Source organism: Saccopteryx leptura, chromosome 6, assembly GCF_036850995.1.
Source record: "Saccopteryx leptura isolate mSacLep1 chromosome 6, mSacLep1_pri_phased_curated, whole genome shotgun sequence".
Taxonomy (NCBI): Eukaryota; Metazoa; Chordata; class Mammalia; order Chiroptera; family Emballonuridae; genus Saccopteryx; species Saccopteryx leptura.
The window spans coordinates 65,932,769-65,956,428 of NC_089508.1; the positions used below are offsets into that span (position 1 = coordinate 65,932,769).

Here is a 23,660-nt window from a genome sequence, read left to right on the forward strand (position 1 = left end):
CACACCTCTTTAATCAATGATATATTTATAAATTTAAATATAGGCACAGAGATTAATCTTGGATTTGCACCAATTATATGGCAGCACATAAATCAATGTGTTTTTGGTTTTCAACTTTATTAAAAATTAGTATAAATTTTTGCAGTTTAAGATCACAGTTCTTTAACAATAGCTACATTGCATACATTTTAAAAAGAAAACTTGAATGAGACAAGTATGTAATCCCCCCTGAGAAATAATGAGATTCCATGAAATGCAGGTTGAAAATCACAGGACAGGATCATGAGAAAAAAGTCTATATAATTTCTTCTATACACCCCTTTACAAAATATAAAATTGTGGCAGTGTGACAAATACTTGCCTAATTACTTCAATTTCTTTAATTTTTTTTTTTTGTGTGACAGAGACAGAGAGAGGGACAGATAGGGACAGACAGACAGGAAGAGAGAGAGAGAGAGATGAGAAACATCAATTCTTTGTTGCAGCAACTTAGTTGTTCATTGATTCTTTCTCATATATGCCTTGACCGGGGGGCTACAGCAAACTGAGTAACCCCTTGCTCAAGCCAGCAATTTTGGGTTCAAGCCTTGCTCAAACCAGATGAGCCTGCTCTCAAGCTGACGACCTCAGGGTTTCAAACCTGGGTCCTCCGCGTCCCAGTCCAACGCTCTATCCACTGCACCAATGCCTGGTCAGGCTAATTTCCTCAATTTCTTTTAATAGCCATTTTTAGTTTCATCTCTTATTTTTTTAAAAATGAAGAAGAAGAAAGCTGATCTTGTGGTATGAAAAGCATGATCTGTTGTCTGGCTGCCATGTTTTAAGACTCAGTATGCTATATTTAAGACAATTATATGCTCTATCACCTCAGAATATGTGCCCTTAGATTATCCAGGACATCTGATGAGCTAACTTGCACAGATACGAATTCCAGGAAGTTGTCAGAGTGGGCCATTTCCCAATAATGCTCCCTGGCATGGACTCAGTTCAGGGCTCTTTTACAAATGGCTATTATACTGAGATCATGATGAGATTTCCTAGAAGTACCCACAATGCTTTTCACTAAAATTTCCTAATTCAAAACTTTTTGTAAAAACAAAGGTTTTTATCCCCTGCATTCTTAATGCCACATAACCATTGTCAGTACATTTTAGTGTCCTCTTAAGATATTAAAGTGCTTAGATATCTTGGAGACATGCTTTGTAAAATTAAATTATTATTATTTTTACTTTGCATCATTTGCTTTAGACATTAAGCTTAAATTATACCAGATTCTAATGTCTTACTTCGCAATGGTTGAAGAACACAAGAATACTAAATTATTAATTATTTTTATTAATCCCATCAATCATCAGCAGTCACTGAGCTTACGGTGGGAAAATGTTGCAGTAAGTTCTCGACATGTGGGCAGCTATCTTGGGTGACCTTAAATTAGACTGTCAGACCAGAGCTGTTGTAGCACCCACCACTTGAGGAATCAAAGCACATAAAGTCAGCCTGACCAGGCGGTGGCACAGTGTATAGAGCATCAGACTGGGACTCGGAGGACCCAGGTTAGAAACCCAAGGTCACCGGCTTGAGCACAGGCTCATCTAGCTTGAGTGTGGGCTCACCAGCTTGAGTCCAGGGTTGCTGGCTTGAGCCCAAAGGTTGCTGGCTTGAAGTCCAAGGTCGCTGGCTTGAGTCCAAGATCACTGACCTAAACAAGGGTCACTCACTCTGCTGAAGCACCCCCCCCATCAAGGCGCATATGAGAAAGCAATCAATAAACAACTAAAGGAGCCACAATGAAAAATTAATGCTTCTCATCTCCCTTCCTTTCTGTCTGTCACTATCTATCTCTCTCTCTCTCTGTCTCTGTCAAAAAAAAAAAAAAATCAAAACATAAAGTCCTTCAGTGACTAATGTGATCACCATGTTACCCAGGGTGAAATTTGGGTGTAGAGATGTAATGGAGTCCTCAGTTCCACCTTGGACTAAGGACTGACTCCAGCTATTGTCCCCTATTCGTTGATCTTTCTTTTACAAGCATTTAGTGTTGACTTGATTTTAAATGGCTTTATAGAGGGATGGAGGGGTGTTAGAGAATCATACGTATAGTACTTGGCATATGAGCAGTGCTCAGATGAAGAACTCATGACCTTTGAGTCAAGATCATTTTAAGGTCATTGAGCCTAAGCCCTTTGTTTTTCTGCCTAGGAACCTGAAGTTCTGAGAGGCTCAGTAGTGACTTAAGGTCATACAGATAGTTAAAGAGGGAGACAGTATCCAAACCTAAGATTTTCTTATATTCATGATTTTTAAAAATGGCCAGATGGTCCCTATTTAGTATTTCTTTCTTTTCTTTGTTTCTTCGTATTTGCCAGTCAGACTTATTGTTTTCTCCAGTACGTGACAGACGAAGCAAGGACAAGAAGATATGGAAGCCATGTTGTATTCCTGTAAAATCTCCCCCGTTGGCATTGTGCCCCTAGAACTAGATGAAATTTAAATAGAGGGTGCTTTCCTCTCTCTCTGTTCCCCCATCTTATAGGCTTCCATCTTATTTCAGTAAGGATATTAACTAATTCTGGTTAATGTATTTATTATTAGAGTAACCTGCCCTGGATGCAAATGTCTACAATAGCTGAGGTGATCCTATAGACACAAAGCTGTTCATATTAATTCTCCTACTTAAAACCCTTTAATGGAGCAGTACCCACAAATTGTTCTTCTTTAGTGTCACCTAAACATTTAGACTCACAAGATGATGATGCACCACACCTGGCATCTGTCACTTAGAAGGACAGAGATTAGGAACCACAGTTTGCCTTCAGGGTAGCAGCAGGCCTTTCCCATTGAGAGTCCTTGCAGGAATCCAAAGTTATCTGTGGAAGTTGCCCTGCTTAACAGTTTTATATCTTTTGCCACAATTCATAGGCATGACGTGTTGAGTCTACTCACAGGAAAGCCCAAAGCCATGATACCAAATTTTTATGTTTCCTTTACAGTTTCTCTTAGCCCAGATGCAAGTTACCCATTAGAGGTTATTTTTACTATTAGCAATGTCATTTCGAGATATTGTTAATATTCTACCTTTGTCAAGTTATCAAGGAAATCCAACTAGTTAAGCAAAGGTCAAACTCTTATGCCTAAAGGGATAAATAATAGTTGTATTTATTTACTTAAGCATGTATTATTTTCTCATAATAAAGTGCATATTATCTTAGTAAACAGCAAGGATTATTTCCAACTGGCTGCTGAATGCCCCTCTAGTCTCATCTTGCCTCCTTGTATCCACCTTGAGTTCTACAATTCAGCCAAACCAAAACCTTTCAGTTCCTCCCAAGGACTTACTCCACTCGGCTTTCAGCCTTCACACATACTATCTCATCTCTTATTTGTTTGTTTTGAAAGTTCTGAGTGAGACAAGTCTCCCTAAGCCAAGCAGTGAGCAAGGCCTGGAGGATACGACAATGAAAACATCAGTTTGTGGAGTCTACAGCCTCTTTCCAAAAGCCTTTTCCCTCGCCTACCATTGCCTGATACCTTCATGTCTCTTGTTGAATATCACATCCTCTGGAATTCCCACAAATAGATTAGGTGCCCCAACTTATACTTCTGTCACAACACTGCCCTGGATCGTCATTGCCTGGTTTCTCATCTACTCCCCATGAGATCATGAGCTCTGTGATGGGAAGGAAGTATGTCTGACTTTCTCACCATTATATCTCCAATGCCTAGGTCAGGGCCAGTACCCAGCAAGATACTCGTTAAATATTTAACAAATAGGTGACAATTCGAGGAATTCTAGAATGGCTAACCTTCTCTTCTTTCCTACAACACAGTAATTTTAGAATTGCAATATGCATTTGAAACAACAAATAATATATGTCTAAAGTAAAAATATTAGGCCCGGTTATAAGTAATGAAAAGGATATTTTAGAATTAGATGCTCACACAACTTCATGATATTAATGAAATTCTCTTTTTTTAAAAAAATTGTATCTGTAAATAAAAAAGCAAAACAATAATGTTATAGAAAATAAAATAAGTACATTTTAAAATGCTAATTACTCACAATCAAGTCACTTGAAAAAAGCAAACTACTATAACTGGGTTATTCCCAGTTATCTAAAACCTAAAGCCAATGTTAACATTAATAGACTAATATTGAAAGAGAGTCAGTAAGGGCATCAAAAACTCAGAAAGAGCCCAGGCCGGTTGGCTCAGTGGTAGAGCGGCGGCCTGGCGTGCAGGGGTCCTGTGTTAGATTCCCGGCCAGGGCACACAGGAGAAGCGCCCATCTGCTTCTCCACCCCTCCCCTTCTCCTTCCTCTCTGTCTCTCTCTTCCCCTCCCGCAGCCGAGGCTCCATTGGAGCAGAGATGGCCCAGGCGCTGGGGATGGCTCCTTGGCCTCTGCCCCAGGCGCTGGAGTGGCTCTGGTCGTGACAGAGGGACGCCCCGGAGGGGCAGAGCATCGCCCCCTGGTGGGTGTGCCAGGTGGATCCTGGTCGGGCGCATGCGGGAGTCTGTCTGACTGTCTCTCCCCATTTCCAGCTTTAGAAAAATACAAAAAAAAAAAACCCACAAAGAAAAACAGATAGAAACTGAGTTATCCTGTTCTCATTTAATGTAGTTTTTGAAGTTTGGCCTAGCAACCGAAAAAGAAGAAATTGTTTTCCATTAAGATATCATATACTGATGCATCTGTAAGGATACATATCCTTTTCTAGAAGTGCTTTTCCTGGATTTTGTCACATGAGTCCCAATATAAAGTAGTAACAAGTCACACAGTAGAATATACCCCCAACCAGCCTTCTAAAAGGTACAAAAAGTATGCTTAAATATGACACTTTTTATATCAGTCATTATAAAATCAAAGAACATGATATGGAGCCATAGTTCACAAACTATGTCTTTGATTGACTGAGATAATGTGGTCCAAGGTATTATTTCCTAATGGTCTGAGAGTGCAGGGATAGAATTTGAAATTGTGTAGGTAAATGGATAGTTAACATACCAATTTAGGCCTTTTCTCTCAAATATCAGGTATCTTAAATGCGCTATCAAGAGGTACTGGACCATATTCAATTTGCAATCAAATTCCCTTAATAGGATTTTACAGTGTAGAAATTCTTCTTTGCTGATTAAAATGAGGACCATAATTTTATGAGTCAGGTACTGACCAAACTTTTTACATAAGGAAAGACAGCAGGCTGACATCCCAGCTATGAACATCCTCGGTGCTTACAAGTAGCATCCCCGTCTTTTGGAGGGAGCAGTGGACCTTTCCACAATCAGAGGCATAGTAGTAATTTCTAAAGACTGTCAAGGCTTCAAGCTCTATAGCATGGGTTCAAACTGGTCCCTTGTGTATGGATTCTGCTTGATTTACACAGTACTTCATGGCAAAAACAAAAAAACTGAATTATCACCACTTAAAAACTGGAAGATTTTACATAATGTTCTGGACTTCTGGCTTCTCATAAAAAGTAGGAAGAGAGGACATACTTAATCATCATTTAATATAACATTAGGCTATAGCTGAATAGTAGATGGTGATGAGAGACAACCTTTTCAGAGTGAGCACGTGCTCTCCAGGGCACCTCAGTACCAACCAAACATGTCATATTCAATTTTCACCAGGTTCCTAAAGTAATCTGAGGTTTTGACTTGCTTAGCACCATAAAGCTATAGCTTGAAAAGTTCTGCATGTGCCTGTCTGTAGGGTTGGGAGAGGAAGAGAAGAGGAAAGGAATTAACCTTTAACAGGCATCTAAATTTCACCTAATAACTAATGGGCACTGCACAAATTTCCATAAATACAAAGAGGAGTAAGAAACAGAATTATTTTAAGATAGACCCTTTATTTAGATCAAAGGGAGTAGCTGCTCTGAACCCACCTATTTCTGGAGAGCTCCAGAGAGGTGGGAGGCACTCTATCCGACTTCTCTTTTTCGGATATTCTTCAATTTTCACTTCAAAATGTTCATCTACTGATACCCACAGAGGTCTGGGAAAGATGATCGCCATGAGGAATCCTTTCCAGTGTGATATGGAGAGGCATGCCCTGGTTGACTTGTCCCCAGCCAAACTCTGGTACTTTGAGGTAGAGTCCCTGGTACACAATCTAGAGGAGGTTAGGTACCTGATGAACTAACAATAACACAATGCCATATGGGCTATTTTAGGAGTGTAATTGAAGTAAATTTCATGAGTGAGTGGAATAAGCTTAGAGTGAGGCAGGTCCTCTTTATAAAAAGTTTTACATCCCACACTGTAGGTGCTAAGAAGTCTTCAGGTTTATAATTTAGATATTTCTCAGTATAATAAATGGATCATAGAGCGTAAAACAGAAAGACCAGTTGTTAAGTATTTGTGTGTTATGGCCGTTGAAAGCAGCTATTGAAATGCACAAGTTAATATAAATACTAATCCAAATTTGGACATCAATATTCAAATTCAAGTTTTTATTATTCCCAAAATTCTGTGTGCTTTGCACACATCTAATTTAATATCGGTAACAACTTTGTGAGCTAGCAACTATTACCTCCATTTCACAGGTGAGGACACTGAGTTCAGTCTTCCTCCCAAGATATATGGCTTTTTGAATAAAAGAAAATGCACAGGCTCAGGTTGTACCTTTCAAATGTCCACACTTAGAGACTTTTAAACCCTCGGTTTATTTTTAAGCCTGGTAATAAAGTTGTGTTAGAGGATAAACAGGGTCACTAAATTTCAAAACAGAGATGTTTGTGTTAGTAATTAAAACTTTATTTGCAAAGCAATCACAGTTTGATTTCAGTGACAGAGCATGTAGCCAATAGTATTGATTATAGCCTAATACATAAAGTGTAAGTACCCAGATATAAAACATCTCCTTGGCATATTGTGGAAACTGGCCATGAATCACTTCCCTTGAACATCAAAGATTAAATCCACATTTACACATGAAAGTACATGCTCTCTTGGCAGTTTTCAAATACAATTAGTAGTGATTCTCCTGTTGAGTTTGGAACACATGATATGTTAGTACTCACATGAAAAAAAAATCTACTATTAATTTCTCTATATTGCTTTTTGAATATATATCAACACACACACATATATATTATATATACATGTATATGTACATATAAATTAAAATATAATGTATTGCTTTTCATTTTTAGGAGCCTATTTTAAATGTATTCTAGGACAGCATCTGTTGGAATTTTTCCTTGCTTTGAAATGAAGGCTTGATGTATGAGTTATTCTCATTTTACCTAGAACCACCCTGAGTACCTATGTACTTCTCCCCTCCTCCTCATATACAGTTTTTCATATCTGAGCACAGAATGAATATATGTACTATATCCTATGGAAAGCCTCTGTTAATTTTTGTTATAAAAAGTAAAAAGAGGAGGAGGAGGAGAAGATCTGGGTTTTGTGCCAGTTATATAAAGCTGTATTTTGCTTTAGAAATTATACAATGAAAGAAACATCTTTTCAAGGACAAAATTTGAATACTAAAAACAGTCTCTTTAGGAAAAATTTTTAATAAAATTAAGTGCATTAGAAACAGTTGAACTAGAATATCTGGAAGACCCTAAAGCTACATCATTGTTTTCCTTTATTTTGAAATGCATATTTTATATATTTCTGAAATCTGGATGCCTCTTATAATTGAAGAACATAGCTTAATGAGAATAAAGATTTTATTTATGTTATTCATCCTCTTTTCTTAGAACTTAGGTCAATGCCTGTTAACATTAGGCTGTACATAAATATTTGTTGTATGAATGCATGAATCTAAGTTAAAGACAGTTGCCAGTCACCCAAAGAATGACTGTCATTGCCTATGCATGAATGTAGCCTTGTGCAGAAGGCATTTCATCATGTAAATTTTACCTTGTCTGAATTATTTGCATTTGTAGCAACTGCTTGTATCTAAATTTTAAATTAAGATTGGACTTTTAATCATCACTTATAATATCTTCAAAAGGTTTACACTGTAATATAGAATTGAAACAAATACTGCCTTGTATACAGAAGACTGCCTGTCACACATGAAGAGACATGATTAAAGATAGTAGAAATGAGTAAACCTTTCATAAGAGATCATCAGATTTTCAATCTGGAAATGTCCTTGTAACCAAATCATGCATCATGAAGGACTAGCAAGTTTCCAGCTGACTTTCAAAAGGATGTTTAATATCCTGGGATGAATCATTAAAATTAAAGAAACAAAAGCAAAAAACAAAACTATGACACTAACAAATAGGAATGCAAATAAAACAGTGATGTTAAAATTGATACAGGAGTTAAAATTACAAACAAGAATTAGGAAGAGCAGTTTATCAAATGACATTGTACAGAAAGGCAACAATCATAATGAATCAGAGAAATCTTTGCCTCTGAATACACTCAGGATTATACCTCAACAATATTATGATATTGGAAAAGAAAGGGTATGTATTGTATGAATAAATGTATTGTGAACTGATACAAAATAAGAACAAATAATGTGGACTCTTCTTTGGCCTAACACATATTTAGAATTGATGGTAATTTGGAGTGAAGGAAATACACACACACACACACACACACACACACACACACACAATTTTGGAGAGTGTCTTTGAACAAAATGAGGTACTAATAAAAAGGAAAAAAACCCCAACTCACTTGATATTTGAATGTTACCTAAAGAAGATAAACAGTTTTTAACACAACATTTGCTATCGGAGTTGGTTGGGCATTATCTGGAATTCACAACTCTGGGAAAGAGTCTCCTGATTGATCATTTGCCACCTTTATCTTCTCCCATCTCCAACTCTAAGATCACTGCTTTCAATAATGGTACTTTGCTTTACTTGGATTTCCAATTAATAAAAACCCAGTGATTGTGGAACATGTGTGTTTGTAGTGAAATAATAGAAAATGTGGTTTGCTGAAAAAGACAGGCTTAATGCTGCTGGAAGCTGGTGAGGTCAGAAGTGTTTCCAGGAGAGCAGTACCTGGAGCACAGAGTGGGTGGTGACATGACAGAAGACCTGGGCTTTTTGTTTGTTTGTTTGTTTTCAGTATCCCAATAAGGTATGCAATTTCCCTGGCATTGCTAGTCAAGTTGGCGCCTGTCTGCTATGGTTAATTTCCAGAGAAAGGTCAAGAGTTTCTTGCAGCAGTGCCCTCATTCTCTCCCACAGGAAAAAATAATTTTGATGACGGCCCTGGCCAGTGACTCAGTGGATAGAGCATAGGCCTGGTGTATGAATGTCCCGGGTTCAATTCCCAGTCAGGGCACACAGGAGAAGTGACCATCTCCTTTTGCCCCTTATGCTCTCCCCTTTCTCTTCCCTCCCACTTCTCTCCCTTTTCTCCTCCCGCAGCCAGTGGATTGATTGGTTCGAGTGTGGCCCCAGGCACTAAGCTATATTGAAGCACATCAGCCTTGGGTGCTAAAATTAGATTGGTACTCAAGCATCAACCCCAGATGGGGTTGCCTGGTGGATCCTGGTTGGGGCACATGCAGGAGTCTTCTTCACTCTCTCCCCTCCTCTCACCTACAATAATAATTATTATTACTATTATTATTATAATTCTGATGAAGTCCCAGTTATCAATATTTTACTTTTATGTGTTGTGCTTTTGGAGTCAAGTTTAACTAACAATTCTTTGGTCCTAGATCCTGAAAATTTTTCTATTTTTTTATGTTAATAAACTCTAAAATTTTTTCAGCTTTCAATCTGAAAGCAAGATATCATAAGAAAGAGAAAAAGAGAGAGTATGTACCAACAAAAGCATATGTCCTGGGCAGAAAACCAGATCACTTCTACCAGAGTTGTTGAATGTGAATCACCTTTACATACCTTTCACTCAAGACCACCTACTTTCAATGTTCATTGTTTTCATAGTTTATTTTTTCCTTATTCACTTTTAATACAAGGATAAACAAATAAGCCAGAATTAAAAAACATATAAAACAAAAATTATATTTATGTATGTAATGGCATCCTTTTGGGGCATAATGAATGAGATCATTACTCTTGTCAGAGCAAACCTGATGTGCAGTTGACTTACTGGTATCCACATTCTACTTATGGTCTTGTGCATACAAATAAATACTTTATAAGCCTATACTAAGATATTAGATGGAATTCCTGATATTTGGAATTCTCATAACTTTAATGGGTGATTAACAGCATGACTATTCTATGATGCTCTCAATCTTTGCTCTATATTTAACATTGTGTTTTATCTGGATACATCATTTGATAGTATCACAGTAGAGAACTTTTAGGGTGTATGTCTGGTTGATGCTTCCATTCCCCCACAGCCTTGTCCATGACCAGTCAGAGAACCTAGACTTACAATGCAGATACATGAGCTACTGGTCATGAGCTACTAGTCATGTAACCTTGTGAACCTGGTCATCTCTAATTGGACTAATAGTGGATAGAGACCACCTGAGACAGATGAAATTTTATGTCCCAGAAATTGGAAGCTGGGAATGTAGAGGAAATGCAGTTTCTGTTTGATATAGATCAGAATGACCATGGAAAGACAAGGATGGGTTTGCTATAGCAATTCAAAGTATTGAGGGTCCATCTGCCGAGAGAGAGAGAGAGAGAGAGAGAGAGAGAGAGAGAGAGAGAGATATCACATGTGCAGAAAGAAGGAGAGCATAAGTCTTATAAAGAGGAAAGAAAACCTTGGATTTGCATGTATATTTTAATAAACTCCCCATTGTGCTTAAATACTCTAAGTTTTTCCAATTTTTCTAATTACCCTTAAAACAAATTGGTAAATTAAATATTATTTTACAATTTAGATATATCATAATTAAAATTTTCCCCTACCCTTTGTGCTAAACTTCAAAAAAAAAAACCCAATGGAAATTTGTATGTGCCAACAGTATATTAGAGTTATATATGCTTGTAATATAGTTTATTTACATTGATAGAAGTTAGGTGCCTAACTCCTGGGAAATAATAACCCTACACACCAGGGGTCCCCAAACTTTTTACACAGGGGGCCAGTTCACTGTCCCTCAGATCATTGGAGGGCCAGACTATAAAAAAAACTATGAACAAATCCCTATGCATACTGCACATATCTTATTCTAAAGTAAAAACACAAAACGGGAACAAATGCAATATTTAAAATAAAGAACAAGTAAATTTAAATCAACAAACTGACCAGTATTTCAATGGGAACTATGCTCCTCTCACTGACCACCAATGAAAGCGGTGCCCCTTCTGGAAGTGTGGCGGGGGCTGGATAAATGGCCTCAGGGGGCCACATGTGGCCCGCGGGCCATAGTTTGGGGACCCCTGCTACACATGGTGTTGTGTGGTATTTGAGTGAGATGATCATAGTCCTACTAGAGAAGATCAGAAGTGCTTTTCAAGCAAGAACTGATGAGAAAGTGGAATGCTACTTGCTAACTTAGGAGATATTATTATAATTTACAAGATGAATTCTATAAACTGTTAAACAAGAAAATAAGTCCCATATCTCTGGGTAATGCCATGCACAAGATATACCACAGAGATTGTGCCACCAATTTCGAAAACAGCACCTCCCTTTGAAAAATAGGTCTCTTTTCTTTCTTAAGAGGGAGTTGGGGAGATTGGGCAGGTTGAAACTTCCTGAGACTGAATCCATCAATTGACTGACAGCACCTACATATTCTCCCCCCCCACCCCAACCCCACTAAAATATATTGTATGAACTGCATATTACACAATCTAGGCAGCCTCAGAAAATCTATACTCATTTCTTGATTCCAAGTGTGAAGGTCCCCCTTAAACCTAGAAGAATTCTGGAAGGATTTACAGGGGAAATATAACGAGACAGATTTTCTAACACGTGTTAGACACACAGGTCACATAAAACTTCGGGTAGCCCTCCACAGATTTATACGAGGTGGTGCAGAAAATTCTAGCCATTGAATGCAACTCTCCTGCTTCTGAATTATGTCAGGTACATAGGAATCACTCCCAGACACTCTCCCGAGACTATAGCCGTTGCCTTTAAATCCTCAATTTGACACTTTTCTGCATGGTTATTAGAGCTTTAAAGAAATGTATCAGGACTCTCAGCCGGTTTAGGGAAAGTGATTTTCCCCTGGACTATCACCTCCACAAGACAGTAGTGGTAGGGACGTGTTAGTAACCTTTTCTTTCCTTGTGTTTGGGAACATTTCATGAATATACTTTCATAATATAGGAGAGATCTTAGAAATAAGAAAAAAAATAATTTGTAAAATAATTCAAAATGTTTTTGTTCTAGTTTGGTTTTTATTTGGTTTTGGAGATCACATTTTCTTCTGTTTTTTTTCCCTCTCTTCTTAGCTTCTTGGTTTATTCTTAGTTTTGTTCATGTTCTTCTCCTTTTTGGCCTGTTCCTAAAACATTGCTCCCTATGTGAGCTCATCCATGCTGGTGACTTCCCAGCTACATGACGATGATGCCCCCATCAGCGTCTCCAGACCGGACCGCTCTCCTGATTCTCAGTGCAGGGGCATCCTCCGCCTCACCTCCCAATGGCACCTTGAACCAAAAATCAATTTACTCTCCCAACCACATTCCTTGCTTTCCAATTTTAAATCTTCATGGATCCCCAGTCTCACAGACAATACTGATACATCCCTTTTTCTTGACGCTCTGCATCATGTCAGTTGCCATTCTGCCAATTCTACGTCTTTGATAAATCTCAGATGCATCAGCTCTTCCTCATCCCAAACAGGATATTACAGTGGTTGAAAGCACCTGCTCCAAACTAATAACTTCCTTGGATTTGAATCCCAGTTTTGCCATGAACAACAACCTTCAAAAAAAGGCACAACTAATTAACTTCAGAATCTCAGCTTTTTAAAATTTTTGTTTCTTTTTTAGTCTGAAATCAGAAGTAACAATTGCTATGCATCAGTGCTGTTGTAAATAATAAATGAGATAATGCAGTTTACATGCTCAGTACAGATTCTGGAATATAATATATACGTAATAAATATCCTGCCCTTCCATATGACCCATGCTGGGTTATCTCTTTGGTGAACTGCTGTATAGCTTTCTAACTGCCTGTCTTGCTTCCTGTCTGACCTACTCCCAGTCATCCATTCTTCACATTTCAGTGAGGACATATATTTCTAACATATTAGCCTAATGAGGTAATTTCTCCTCTAAAGACCCTTGACTTACTCCCCCATGTTCTTAAGGTAAAAGTCAAACTGCTTTTTGGAAAATAAGGAAACTGTTTTCACATATCTTGCAAGTTAGTACAGTCACATGAAAAACAATTAGGTAAAATCTACCAATATGCCAAAGGCATATTGACTCCAAAATTCTGTTTCTTGGAATTTAACCTATGTGCACGTGTTTGAAATGACTTAGGTGTAGGTTTATCTTGTATAGTACTGCTTATGTGAGCAAAAAAGTTGGAAATAAGTTAATCGTCCATCAGCAAGTGAATGATAAAATAAACCATGCTATATTTATATAATGGATACTATGTGAATATTTACAAAGAACGAGATGTGTTTCAGTCTCTAAAATATGTATGTCAAAAAAGCAAGATACAGAACTGTGATAGTATACCTTATTCTTTAATTTATTGGGATAGGGTATTAGCAATATATAATAGATTAATACATTCTTATATGTGCATTTAATATCTATGGAAAAACACACAAGAAATAGTTAGTGGCATTTTCCTTCCAGAAAGAAAAATGGGTAGCTGGGGAGAGGATGGAAGGGAAACTTTTTTTTCTATATCCTTTTTACACATTTTGTTCCATCCACACATCCTCAAAAATAAATCATTAAAAAAAGAAGTAGATGTTTTTCATGAGAGGCTCATTACATTCTTTTCATATGCATCTCCTGTCTTGGCCTCTTGAGTTTTCAAAACTAAACTACTAAAAGTCCCCCTCTCCCCTCTCATGTAGGTTCCTTGCTCTCTTCCTAGATTATGTCTGTGAACTTCCTATTTCTCTACCACCTTTTCCCAAAAACTTTTCTGGGTGTTTAAGATTTGGTGAAATGGGCCCTAGTGAGTGGCTCAGTGGTAGAGTACTGGCACAGTGTATGGACATCCAGCATTGGATTCCTGGTCAGGGCACATTGGAGAAGCAACCATCTGCTTCTTCCACCTTCCCTCCCCCCTTTATTCCTATTCCCTTCCCACAGCCAGTGGTTTTGTTGGATTGAGCATGGCCCCAGGCACTGAGGATAACTCTGTTGGAATATGTCAACCTCAGGTGCTAAAAATAGCTCCATACTCAAGCATTGGCTCCAGATGGGGGCTGCTGGGTGGATCCTGACTGTGGCGCATGTGGGAGTCTGCCTCACTATATCCCCTCCTCTCACCTAAAAAATTAAAAAAAAAAGATTGTGTGAAATGTTCTTCCTATATCCCAAAGCATCCAGCACTTACTACTTGCACTTAGGAAATTCTCTTGTAGGTCACTATCTACATTAGAATCATCTGGAGTGCATGTTTATAAGGTAGGTATCTAAGCCCAGTGCTAGGTCTGTTGACTCAGAATATGGGCTTTTGGAACCCTAGAATTCTGATTTTTTTGTAAGCACCTGTACAGTTTGTCTGCACACTAAGATTTCTATGGTACTTAACTGTTTTCTTGTCTGTCTTCTTACAATGGGCTTTCAGCAGTACTTGTGTTCTCATTATTTTATCTACTTAACAGTGTGACTGAAAATAGGAGTGATTCATAGGGTAAAATAATTTCTTTTTCACTTGACTAAGACTTTGGCTAGACCAGCAAATATCATTCTTTTTTTTTTTTTACAGAGACAGAGAGAGTCAGAGAGAGGGATAGATAGGGACAGACAGACAGAGAGAGATGAGAAGCATCAGTCATCAGTTTTTCGTTGCGACACCTTAGTTGTTCATTGATTGCCTTCTCATACGTGCCTTGACCGCAGGCCTTCAGTAGACTGAGTAACCCCTTGCTCGAGCCAGCGACCTTGGACTCAAGTGGTGAACTTTTGCTCAAACCAGATGAGCCCGCGCTCAAGCTGGCGACCTCGGGGTCTCGAACCTGGGTTTTCCGCATCCCAGTCTGACGCTCTATCCACTGCGCCACCGCCCGCAAATATCATTCTTATGTTACCAAATGTGGACACTAATGGTTAAGAGTAGCCAAGTGGAATATCTAAGGCCATATGGTAAATTCAGACATAGATGCTGGAGCAAAGCCAGGCTGCCTGTCTCCTGTATCAGTCTTCTTCTAGGGTTGTTTAGTTGACTTGGAGATAGTTTCTTTAAGGTTGAATTTCAAATTCCAGCTTCTTTTAATCTTGGGAAAGGAAGCAAACAGGTAATATATAGCATGATCACCAGGTGATTTTCATGCTTTTTTTAGGCAGTTCTGAGATATGCAAGCATAGCATAGCACACAACCAGAAATTTAGATAGACATTTGGAGAGATTTAAAACTTTTTAAACATAAACATTTAAAATAAAAGGAACTGTTGACAGTTTAGGTTTATATTCTTAATATGTTATAACTACTCTCATGTGAATTTGACAACAAAATATTAATTATCATATTGGGCAATTTTAGCCGTGCTGTGATGATAGCCATTAGACACCTTGTTTATTAAATTCTGTTGAAGATAAAGGTGCCAAAAATAAATTAATGATTGTTATAACAGCTGGGCTTTCTTGGTTACAAGAAAAATACCTTGACATATTTTTGACTTTGTGATTGGTCTACATTTCAAGGGTATAAATTAATCTTTAGAAGATCCTAAAGAATATCTTCCCGAGACACTTCACTTATACATCAAGTTGGCCATGTTAGCAATCTAATCACAAACCTGTAATTCAGTGGACAACAATTTCTTATTGTGAACAGCATAGTGGCTTTTACTATCATTTAGGTCAGCCCAAGATTGCTGATGCACCGTATGTTTCAGGCCAGGGATGATGGATGGCGAGCTCTGATGCCCATCCCTAAGTGATTGGAAAGATTGAAGACACACAGTTCACTTAAGCTTGCTTACTATTACATCAAGTAATCAGTGTGATAGGCAAGCCTATGCTCTTTATATCATCCAGCCAACTTTCTGCATGAACAGTATTTCACATTTAAAAAAAAAAACCTTAAGAGTTGTGTTCAAGCTGACATTCCTATTACCAGATCAAACAGTTCACCTCAAACCTGGGTGTTAATGGACATTTTTAAAATACCTTCCTTATAACAAGCTTTTTAAAATCTGGCTTTTTTTTATTTTAATAGCTCAAGTAACGTACGGGTGGCATTGAAGTTCTAAGTAAAAGATGAAAGTTTATTTCTTTTAAACTTTACTCAGGCCAGGAAGAGAAAGAAACCATTAAGATCATTTCATATTTTTATGCCTAATTTCTAATTTAATAAATTAGTCTGCTGGTTAACTTTAAGTCATAAAGTTATAAAGATTTATCTTTGCTAGACCTGATTTACGTAAATACCATCCCCTGAATCTCATCTGACCAATATTTAATGCAATAATTAAGGGCTTCTTCCTAGCTACTATTCTGTTGTGTGGGAGATTTCTTTCCAAAAGTGATGAAGAAAAACCATGTGTATATCTTAAATGGTCAATTTTGTACTAAGAGCATAAATCACTGAGATAAACTCAACAATATTCTCTTGCTTTATTGTTTCAGACACTATAATTTATAACTTGAAGCAAAATATTTCATGGAATAATTAAATGTATCTTGATATGATTTAAGTAACTTAGGGAACACAAAGCAGAGAAGACCTTAAAATTGTTCATAATTGCTCATTTATTTTCTAAACAATGTCATAATGTAAGTTCCTTTGATGTTTAGAATACTTGCATTGCCTGCCATCACACACCAAGTCTAATTTTAGCTTTGCAGAGAAAAGAATATTGAAGTCTATTTATCTCTTGGGAAGGGTTTGTAGCAGGGGACAGAAAATCACTTCTTAAAGTTTTATTTATTTATTTATAAATATTTATTTATGTTTAGTGAGAGAGAGAGGGACAGACAGACAGAAAGGGGGGGGGCAATAAGAAGCATTAATTCTTTGTTGCATCACTTAAGTTGTTCATTGATTGCTTTCTCATACATGCCTTGACCAGGGGGCTTCAGCCAAGCAAGAGACCCCTTGCTCAAAACAGTGACCTTGGGCTTCAAGCCAGAGATCTTTGGGTTCAAGCTAGCAACCATGGGGTCATGTCTATGATTCCACGCTCAAGCCGGCGACCATGTGCTCAAGCTGTTGAGCCTGCACTCAAGCCAGATGAGCCTGCACTCAAGACTACAATTATGGAATTTTGAACCTGGATCCTCTGCATCCCAGGCCAAAGTTCTATCCCCTGCATCACCACCTGGTCAGGCTTAAAGTTTTATTTTATTATCAATTCTAATATAGTTTATATATAACCAGCCTTCCTTCTTTTCTATTTTTATTTATATGTACATTTTTCTCTTTATGTAAGTGGTTTGAGGATACTCATAATGAATACAGGTAACATAAGAGCCATTACAATTAGACCACCCCAGTGATTCTTTATTCTTTCTTTCTATTTTAAGTGAGAGGTGGTAGATAGAGAGACAGATTCTGCATGTGCCCCAAATGGGTTCCACCTGGCAACACCCGTCTGGGGCTGATGCTGGAATCAAACAATCTATCCTCAGCGCCCAGGGCTGACGCATGAACCAATCTAGGTCACAGGCTGTGAGAGGGGAAGAGAGAAAGGAGAGGGAGGTGAAGAGAAGCAGATGGTCATTTTTCATGTGTTCCCTGACGGAGAATCAAACCCAGGATGTCTGCATGTCAGGCTGTTGCTCTATCCACTGAGCCAACCAGATTTTAAGAATCAACCTGCTGATTCTTAAAATACCAGCGGCATCAGTATCACCTGGAATCACCTTATAAATATAAATTTCTGATGCCCCACCCAGGAGGTACTGAATCAGCAATCTGTGTTTCAACAAACTTCCCAGTTGCTTCTAATTCACATTCTAGTGTGAGGCCCAGTTTCACTTTAGCGTCTAAGCCAAAGCTAGGAACTAAGAAATAAGTAGGGCGCACACCCATGTATGTGTCTCAGGAAGAGAGGTAGCAATAGAGAAAACTATTTCACAGATTCAGAAAAGCCACAAGAATTGAATACTCGAAGAGATTTTAGAGTGTGTGCTCTGTATTTAGACACAGGGTATTTTGAGTCCTGGATGTTCTGCTACCGATGGACTATCTGACCTTTATCAATTTATTATACCCCACCTAGTCTCATTGATTATATATAAAATGAAGAAAATAACATTGTTTTGGGAATTAAATGGAAAAAAAATGTTTAAGAAAGCTTACTGTAAGCCCGGACCAGTTAGCTCAGTTGGTTAGAATATCATTCTGAAACACCAATGTTGTGGGTTTGATCCCCAGTCAGGGCACACACTGGAAGCAACCAGTGAATACACAACTAAGTGGAACAACAAATGAATGCTTCTCTCTTTCTCTCTGTCTCTCTTTTCCCTCCTCTGTCTCTCTAAAATCAATCAATTTTAAAATAAAAAGCTTATTGTAGTTACTATCATGATATATATGCATATTGCTTCTTAACTTATTATTTGTTGCTTTTAATGTAAAATAATTCATATTTTAATTTACCCCATTTAAGACAACATGGATGGACCTTGAGGGTATTATCTTAAGTGAAATAAGTAAACAGAGAAAGACAAATACTGCATGGTAACACTTATATGTGAAATCTTTAACAAAATACAAAACATCAATATTGGAGAAACAAACTAGAAAAATGGTTGCCAGAGTTGGGAGATGGGGAACATAAGGCCCTCCTTATGTTAGTAAAAGGGTTAGACTATCAGCTGTAAAATAAATAAGGTCTGAAGACCTAGTGTAAAACATGGTATCAATAGTTGACATAGTTGATAATGCTGTATTGTATAATTAATATTTGCCAAGAGAGGAGGACTTATATGTTCTCACACAGAAAAGATAAATATGTGAGTTTATGGGTGTGTTAACTTCCTAGACTGGAGGGGGAATCCTCTCACAATTTGTACATATGTCCAATCACAGAGATGTACACATTAAATATCTTTCAATTTTATATGTCAATTATATTACAATAAAGCTGAAACTTTAAAATATAATTTGCCAAAAAAAATTTTACGTTAAATACTTGAGTGTCCTAGAAGCCTCTCTACACATTTGATAAGAGATTGATACCTCAAAATTATAAAAAAAAAAAAACTTATAAAATGCAACGCCAAGAAAAAAATTCAATTAAAAATAGTAAAGGACCCAAATAGACAATTTTCTAAAGAGGACATACAGATGTCCAATAGGCATATAAAAAGATGCTCAATGTCACTAATTATCAGAGGAATGCAATTTAAAACCACAATGAGATGTCTGTCACCTCACACCTGTCAGAATGGCTCTCATTAATAGATCAACAAACAACAAGTGCTGGCAAGAGTGTGGAGAAAAGGGAACCCTTGTGCACTGTTAGTGGGAATGCAGATTGGTATAGTCACTGTGAAAAGCAGTATAGAGTTACCTCCAAAAATTAAAAACAGAACTGCCTTTGACCTAGCATTTCCTCTTCTGGGAATTTCTCTAAGAAACCCAAACCACTAATTTGAAAGAACGTATGTTTTTTGTTCATTGCAGTATTATTTACAATAGCCAAGATTTAGAAGCAGCCAAAATGTCCATTAGTAGATGAGTGGATTAAAAAGCTGTGGTACATTTATACAATGGAATACTACTCAGCCATAAAAAAGAAGGAAATCTTACCTTTTGCAACAGCATGGATGAACCTGAAGAGTATTATGTTAACTGAAATAAGCCAGTCAGAGAAAGACAAGTAGCACATGATTTTACTCATGTATGGAATCTAATGAACAAAATGAATTAATAAGAAAAACAGAGACAGTCTCATACATAGAGAGCAGGCTGACAGCTGTCAGGGATAGGGCTGGGTGAGGGGGTGGAGTGATTGAGCAAAGAGAGAGAGAGAGAAAGAGAGAGAGAGAGAGGAAAAACTCATGAGCACAAACAACAGTGTGGTGATTGCTGGGTCAAGGGGTGGGGAGTGGAGGAGAGAATAAGGGTGACAAATGGTGATGGACAGTCTTGACTTGGTGGGTGAACCACAATACTGTGTACAGAGATGTGCTGTAGAATTGGGCACCTGAAACCTGTAGAATTATGTTAAGCAATGTCACCCCAATAAATTGTTTTTAATTTTTTAAAAAATTAAAAGATAGAAATAATATATATATGTATACACACATATATAAAGATAAACACAATAATATACATATATATATACACATATATATAGAGATAAACACAACAGATTACATTGCTTTGATTGGAATGGCGGTCCCTATCTCTGAATGCACATTTGAATCGCCTGGGGAGCTTTTAAAAATACCAGTGCTTGGACCCCACTGTCAGACATTCTGATTTAATTGGTCAGTAGTGAAGTGCTGGCATCTCTATCCCTTAAGAGGTCCTCAGGTTCACCTAAAATGCAGGCAGGATTGAAAACCACTACATGAAAGCAGGGCTTTTCAAACTGGAAGTACGTATGAATCACCCAGGGAACTTGTTAAAATGCAGTTCTTACTCTTGTGGGGTGAGGTCTTTGTCTAAGAATTCCCTGGGTGACAGGTACTTTGAATAACAAGCAACTCACGGACTGGGAAATATGGAGTTCTTAAGGAGAAACAAACTTTTTTTCTTTCTAGCTGTGAGATAAAATAGAGCCAGAATACACAAAAGCACATACTTGTTTTATGCAGAGGAATACTCAACACTACTGACAGCTTTAAACAAAGTAAAACTGTGTTATACTTTCATATACTTTAATAACTACTTCGCTTTATATTTATACTTTTATATTTGAGATACAAATTTTGGCTCTGAACAGATTGTAATAGCTTACACTGTCTTTGTTTTCTTTCTCAGGAAAGTTTAGTGTTGTATTATATTTAATACAATTCCTAATTTTCTTTAGGGGGAAGAGTGCTAAAATCAGGTTTTGGTCACACATTTAGGTCGCAGAAATAGATCCTTATCAGAGTTAATTTCAGATGAAGTCCTTCTTGTTGAATGTGCTGTATCAGTTTGCTCATTTATTAAAGATAAAATTTCAAGTGAACAATGCAGTTTATGATACTCAAAATCAAATAATGTAACTCTAGAGTGCCAATAAAGGGATAGAACATGAAGATTTATGATGTTCTAATCTCAGACAAAGGACTATGGTAATAATATCTTTAGACAGTGAACTCTGGGAATGATGAATAAAGAGATAGTGTAGAAGAATATAATTTTTAAAAATGATTCTAAAGCAAGTCTCTTTTCTTTCTCCTTATTCTTTCCCTCTGACTCAAAAATAAGAATAACTCTAGAAGAATACAGAGTAGTTACTCTGATGTAGTTGGCAAAATCAAGCTAGAAGTGAGGAACAAGGTGTTCTATTTCCAGTCAGACTCCTTAGCAAAACAAATTTCAATTATTGAAACCTATCAAAAGTAACTGAAAAGTTGATGGCCTTCTTTTAAACAATCCTCCCAAGAGTGTCCTTACCCTATTTAAAACCCATTCTCTAGTTTAAAGTGTAAAATGAAATAAGTATAAATATAGCATCTTTAATATAAATAAAAATGAACAAATAAATGCAGCATCTTGTTTCTTGGGGAAAATAAATCACCTTGCACGTTGGGGCAATGGTACTGCAGGTGCGTGAAGAAAAAGTGGGTCAGCTCAGGAAACCCACAGCAACACTCTGGGTTTACACCACTGCCATCAGAAGAGCCATTGGTAAGGACAAGCAAAGAAGCACAGTTTTTAACCGGTGTAGTCTTCTGTCCTTTATAATAAACCTTAAAAAAAAAGTTGTGATGATGGGAGTCCCCTTTATGTTAAACACAATGGCTGACTGGTTATGTCAACAGAAAGTGGCAGAATATGGAGCAAGGTGCAACCTCAGTCTGGGCCCTAATGAAGTAGCTGTTCATCTGTGGTCAGAGAGCACCATGAGAGACCTTGAGTTCTTTCATTTTATTTTGCAGAAAGCCGTCGGACAGCTTTGCATCATCTAGCTCTATCAATCAAGGACCCCAACCGCTGCTCACTGCTGAAAGCTTTCCTGTTTGGCTGTTTTTCCACAGACAGCTCAATAACTTGTCTGTGGAGCTGTGATAAATGTGCCACATGCTTCTAAACTGTCTCTTTACCCAGGGCTGCATTTCCACTTGTAATGCTTGTGACTAATTGCTTGTATCAAAGGCTTTTTATTTATTTGTAATGAATATCCAATAGGCTTATCATTTATGTTTCTCACTTCTCTTCATGAAGTGGTTTTATTTTAAAGTTGCACACAGCAGACTGTCAAGGAACTACTAATGGAGCATCTCTTGCTCAACGAATAAGCTGTCAAGTTAAGAGAATATAATTGGCAAACCCTGGTATATAACCAGAGCAAGTGCTAACTCCTAATGATTTTTCTTTCTCTATTTGTGATCACTGCACATCAGCCATAGTTTTAAACACCGACTTTATGGCCACCTACTGTGGCTATCGGCATGAAAATTTCCTAGCGGTTTTGTCCTCTTGTGTAAGGACAGTCATCAGGATCACAAAACCTTCTTATTTAGGCACAACTGCAGGTTGCTGCTGAAGAAGCTCGGAATAGAGCTATTATGATAAATGAATAACTTCTCACTTAGAAAGAAGGTGGTTCTTTCAGGTCACGTTGGAGGTCAATGACAGGGCAAGGAGAGGAAGCTCATATTGCAGCTGTCTGCAAAGGAGCTTTTCCTGTGGATACTGTCAAGAGAAATAACAGTCCATTGGGGAGGCTGATCTCTACCGAATCTTTAAAAAACATTTTAAAAAGAAAGGAAAATCTGCATGCTTTTTAAAAAGATTTTCATTGTACTTTTGGTGGAAAAACAATCCAAGTACCCTCATTAAAGGTTGTTCATAATGGGAATGAAAAAGTATTTCTGCTTTCTAGTCCATAGTTAAAAGAAAAAAGAAATGTATCCATTTAAGGTTGCTTTGCTTTTTAATTATATTTCCTTTGACTAAATGCTTGGTTTGATTCATATAGTATTTATAAACCAAACAAGCCTGACCAGGTGGTAGTGCAGTGGATAGAGCATCGAACTGGGACATGGAGGATCCAGGTTCAAAACCCTGGGTTGCTGGCTTGAGTGTGGACTCATCTGGTTTGAGCACAGCTCACCAGCTTGGACCCAAGGTCGCTGGCTTGAGCAAGGGGTCACTCAGTCTGCTGTAGCCCCCTGGTCAAGACAGATATGAGAAAGCAATCAGTGAAAACTAAGGTGCCGCAACAAAGAATCGATGCTTCTCATCTCTCTCTCTTCCTGTCAGTCTGTCCCTATCTGTCTCTCTCTCTCTATCTCTGTCACAAAAATAAATAAATACATAAATAGATAAATAAATAAATAGATAAATAAACCAAACAGATAACTACTTGTTTACAAGCCTGAGACTCCAACTCACTATGATAGTGAATTTAATAAAAATAAATTATACACATTTTAAGTATGCAAATACAGTAAGTTAACTAGTAGAATGTACCTTTTTTTTTTGAAAGGCATGAAAATGTTTTATTAAGACTTTAATTCTAATATTATTTTCTTCATT

General features: G+C 37.5%; 1 protein-coding gene across 3 annotated transcripts in view; it reads left to right on the plus strand.

Annotated features, from left to right (window-relative positions):
* WDR72 (WD repeat domain 72) overlaps nt 1-23,660 on the plus strand; it is a 224,710-nt gene that overhangs the window by 159,486 nt on the left and 41,564 nt on the right. The window lies entirely within an intron of this gene.